The sequence below is a fragment of the Leopardus geoffroyi genome, chromosome B2 (genome assembly GCF_018350155.1).
Source record: "Leopardus geoffroyi isolate Oge1 chromosome B2, O.geoffroyi_Oge1_pat1.0, whole genome shotgun sequence".
In the NCBI taxonomy this organism is placed as follows: Eukaryota; Metazoa; Chordata; class Mammalia; order Carnivora; family Felidae; genus Leopardus; species Leopardus geoffroyi.
Window position 1 is genome coordinate 59,587,199 of NC_059332.1, and position 5,357 is coordinate 59,592,555.

General features: G+C 41.4%; 1 pseudogene; it reads left to right on the top strand.

The window, feature by feature from the left end:
- The first annotated feature begins 289 nt into the window (after positions 1-289).
- On the top strand, positions 290-3,602 carry LOC123609908 (annotated as a pseudogene).
- The last annotated feature ends 1,755 nt before the right edge of the window (positions 3,603-5,357 follow it).

Sequence of the window (5,357 nt, forward strand, 5' to 3'; positions counted from 1 at the left end):
TTGAGGCTGCTGGCACCAGCAGCTGGGCCACTCACTCTAAGAGATCTCCCAGGCCCTTGGAGGCCAGCAGCTGCATGCTTCCTGCCCACAGTGTAGGGTATGGGTCTGTTGTGGATTTGGGTGGTTAGCTATGGCTTTTTGCACCAGGGGTAGCAAGGAGTGTATGTGTGTGTGTGTGTGGGGGGGGGGCACTCTCTTATTCTCATAGAAGAGGTTTTAGCACAAGTTTTCTTCTCACTTCCACCCCACCTCATTATCTCCAGATCCCCTTCTCTCCTCACATATTGTCATGATAGAGTCTGCACATTACTTGATCATGCTTTTTTGAGATCACTGTTGGGGCCACTTGTGGGGTCAAGCTGGGCTCCACTGAGAAGGAGCTGATAGTGCTATTATGGAAAATTGTGGATCTGGCCAAGAACGAGTACACAAAATAACTATCACAAAATACTAGTTAGACTGGATTCGTTGGAACTGATGGAAAAGAAACTAAGATCCATGTGAAAAGCCTATCCTCTCAGGAGTAGGTGGACCCAGCTCTGAGACAATTTAACCAGTCAGTGAACAATGAACTCAACACTGGGGTGGGGACCTCCTTCTGTCTCTGTACTGATAGGCAACCTCATATCAGGAAAATATGAAGGCTTCCAAGAAGAATGTATTATTGCCTGAATCATTTTTTTATTTTTTTATTTTATTTAAATCCAAGTTAGTTAACATATAGTATAATAATGATTTCAGGAGTAGAATTTAGTGATTCATTACTTACATATAACACCCAGTGCTCATCCCAACAAGTGCCCTCCTTAATGCCCATTGCCTATTTAGCTCATCCCCCCACTCAACACCGCTCCAGCAACTCTTAGTTTGTTCTCTGTATTTAAGAGTCTCTTATGGTTTGCCTCCCTCTCTGTTTTTAACTTACTTTTTCTTCCCATCCCCTATATTCATGTTTTGTTTCTTAAATTCCACATACGAGAGAATGTATTGTTGCCTGAGTATTTTTTTTTTTTTTTATCTTTGAGGAGAATTTAAGAAATGTTACCCTGATTCATCTGATATTGATAAACTGGATATTGCAGCAATGATACTGTGTTTAAATTTTGAGAATAGGTCAGTCTCCCAGTATGGAACCTCTCAAGTTAGATGTGGGGAATATAATTTTAGCAATGATTTCAGAACCCTATCATCACAGATTTTCAAATCCAGAGATAGTAAGTTCCAAATTTGGAAGTGGCACTTGCAGCAAGATGGAACTTATTGATGATAATACTGTAGTCAGGACTCAAGGTTTACTATGGCAGTGTTTAGATCAAGACATTGCAGGATTCTTTAAATGACTCAATATTGCTGTGGGAGATACAGCAACTTTGTCTGAATGTCCATGGTGGAAAGAATAGAGAAGCACCAGTTAGGTTTCTACATGAGGAGTATAGAGGCCTAGTACTACAGAAGCACAAACATCACATGGAGACCCAGTACACTGAGGTTTACAAAGCAACAGGTGATGATTTTCTTAAATTTGCTGGTGGTACATCCTAAGAAGTAGCCCAGTTTCTCTCCAAAGAGAAAGAAGTCATCGACTGTATGTGAGTGCTCACATCTGATGAAGTGGTGACCTTTTCTGGACAGCATTTCCTCACCAGTGGGGGGAAGGAAGGAATCTTCTTTGTTAACTCCTGGATCAGTAGGCCAACAGGAAATGCTTTTGTCCTCTTTGCTCATGAGGAATATATACAGAACACAACGAAGGAGCATAAGGACTTGTTAGGAAAGGATACATTGAACCCTTTAAGAGAATAGGAGCTGAAATTCAGCAGATGATGAATCATTTCTCAGCCCTTCTCATTCCTCTTCCCACCATTATTCCAGTACTACCTAGGCAGTTTGTACACCTACAAATGTTGAAGAGCATATACACCTTTGAGATCATGCTTGATCTTTCTTGAGGACCTCCTGTAATTTCTTGGGGAGTTTTGTCCAAATATTCAAACTCACAGGGTTCACATGGTATTGAATCATCAGGGCTACCCATGGGTAAAGGTGTCTTTATCCAGATGAAGTCTATAGACAAAGCATTTATGGCTGCACAGAAGTATCCTAAAAAACTGTGAAGGACAGACATGCTAAAGTCTTTTAGTATTCAGCTGAGGAGATGAACTTTGTATTCATGGGACAGGGCACATTTTGTTTTTTACATTTACTAGTTTATTATATAATAAAGTATATTATATAGGATACAGACGAATAGCCAGATGAAGCAGTACATAGAGTGAGGTCCCAAAGTGTCCTAAGCACAGGAGCTTCTGTCCCCATGGAGTTAGGGTGTGCCACCCTCCTGGCATGTGAATATGTTCACCAACCCAGAAGCTTTCTGAACCTCATACTAATTGAGATTTTTTAATGGAGGCTCCATTATAATTAATTATCATTATTGATAATTAATTCCATTTGTAGTCCCTTTCCTCTCTTGGTGGAATGAAAGTTAGGGCTAAAAGACCTAAGATTCTAGTCATGGCTTGGTCTTTCTGATGGCTAGCCCCCATCCAATAATGTACCAAGAGTCATTTTGTTAGAACAAAAGACACTCTAGGATATTCTAGGGGATTTAGGAATTTAGTGTCAGATGCTCCTATTATGTAGGAAATTGCAGTTCTTAGGAGCTCTGTGTCACCAACTGGAATCAAAAATGAAATGTTAAGGAAAAAAAATTCTCCTAGCACCTCTATTATAAAGGGTTTGGGGAGCTCTGCATCAGGAACCAGGAAAAGACACACGCACACACAGAAACATACATCATTTCACACCAGGTAATCTGAGTCTGTTCCCCTCCCCCCACCCCCCACCTCATCTCTACTCCCTCTCCAACTATATCATTGATCTGGTTGAGCCAAAATCCTAGACTGTTGAGAGTTTCTTAGACAAAGCCAGAGCTCTGATACCAAGAGCCATTGATATGATGTTTGTATTAGTTTTTAACCGTTGCCTAATGAATTGAAGCCAACTTAATGACTTAAAGAAAACCCATTTATTCACTGTTCTGTAGGTCAGAAGTCAGTCAGGCTTGACTGTGTAGCATCTCACAGGGTCAAAATGAGTGAGCCAGGCTAGGCTCTTATCTAAAGGTCATCGTCTTTTTGTGCCAGCCAAATAGCCAGAAGTGGGACCAGTGAGCCCTGGACTGAGACTGCCTTACAGTGACGGTTCCCTACCCTCTTTGGGAGAGATAAATGCTGACTCTACTCTGAAAGCTCCCAACTGCAAAGTTTACTTCTTTAGCTGTTGTGGTTAAAAGGTGCTTGAGGATCCCTCCTGCACTGGTGCTTTTGCTTTCTGCATTCCACCTCCCACTCCAATGCTCTGCTAGGCGAGGGCCTGTGGCTGCAGAGCTTTTTAATCTAACTTAGCACAGAAGCTAGATGCTTGGTCCCAAAGAGAACAAGTAAACCAAGAATATGTAGAAGGTGCCATTTCTGTTCTTAATTTTAGAAAACACATCACTCCGGATCCTAGTAGGAATCAGCATGGTCTGGCCAGAAAATCACATGATTTCAGGTATGGAAGATGGCATGGTGACCCCACGTGCCTGTGAAAAGCCTTAGGAGTCTGTGGGCTTAATAGCTCTGGTACCAACAAGTACAGAGAGTATGACATTCACATAGAAGATCTGCCAACTCCAGAAAGCATCCATGCCCAAGGAGAAAGTCAGAGTACCACAACCCCAAATGTGGCAGGTAGTCACTCCATGCATGGAGAAAGTGGATGGAGAGAGATGGACAACAGTGAGAAAGATGGCTTGGTGACAGTGACCTTGGTTGGAATCATAGTTGAGGGTCTTATTAGCCAGTGCATTCATTAGTGGGATCATTATCGAAGTTGGGTGAAAAATGTCAGAAGGATATCCTGAAGAGCTAAAGAATTGTGACATTCTGCCAACATGTTTAAAAAAAGAGATTCTCCAGGGTCGCCTGGGTAGCTCAGTTAGTTGTTTCTGACTTGGACTCAGGTCACAGTCTCACAGTTCATGAGTTCAAATCCTACATTGGGCTCTGTGCTGGCAGCTCAAAACCTGGAGCCTACTTCAGATTCTGTGTCTCCCTCTCTCTCTGCCCCTTCACCAGTCACACTCTGTCTCTAAATAAATAAACGAACAAACAAACATTAAAAGAGAGTGAGAGAGAATGAGTTTCCAGTTTTTCCCATCCCTGAGCATGTGGCAAAAGATGACCCATGGACATGCTTGGCCACTTCACTCAAAGTCCGTGATAATCCCTCCACTTGCAAATAGTAACCAAAGAAAAACTAATTCATAAAACTTGCTTCTCTAAACATTTGTCTTCTGACTGTTTTTAAATACGTATTTTGTCAAATATGATTTAGAAGACAAAATGCATAGAAATATGGAGCAAAACCAAGCTGATTTGTAACAAATGTAGACAATATAATTCAATCAATATTAGAAACTATGATGATGTCCTTGTTCTAACCATTCTGTTCTTTTTAAAATGCAAAGAATATATTTATACCAATGGAGTCCTCGGGGCTAGTGCTATGCCAGTAAGTAGAACAAACATTTGGCAATCTCTGATCTCTCTCTCTCTCTCTCTCTCTTTTTTTTTTTTTTTTTTTTTTTTTTTTTTTTAGAGAGAGAGAGAGAGAGCGAGCTCAAGTCAGGAAGAGGGGCAGAAGGGGTGAGAGAGACTCTTAAGCAGACTTCATGCTCAGCATACAGCCTGACATGGGGCTGGACCCCCATGACCCTGGGATCATGACCTTAGCTGAAATAAAGAGTCTGTATTCAACCATGCAGGCGCCCCTCTTCTACTTTTAAAACTTGATTTGAGGTGAATGTTCAAGTAAAGAAAAAAACTAGAATTATATGTAATGAGCAACTGTCTACCACTCATTTAGATAAATCATAAAGGTATCTATTTTAGATCATACATGGGAAGTTTATACTTTGGAGAAGACATATGTTTCTCACAACAAGGACATCAGGCAGCCTGCAGGTTTGCTTTACTGCCTTCTCCAGTAATGACTGATGACTGAAAGTTTGCCCCTACCTGCCACCTGCACTTCTTTTCGATGAAGGGAAGGCAGAGCTAATGAGGCAGACTTCTTTCTTTTCTGTGGAATAAGTCCTTCAGATTGGCTACTTTGTTCTGGAATATGGAGATCTCTGTTCTGTATTCTGATGAAGCTGGACACCCAATGTTGATAGGGGCTTAGAAAGTGTTCTAGAAAGTAAGAACCATGATGGTCCCCAAACAGAAAGAAACTCTGTGAGTGCCTCTAGCATGAGAAATAGAACCTTTCAGTTTCCTAACATTTACTTCTGCTCCAGAGGACACACGTGG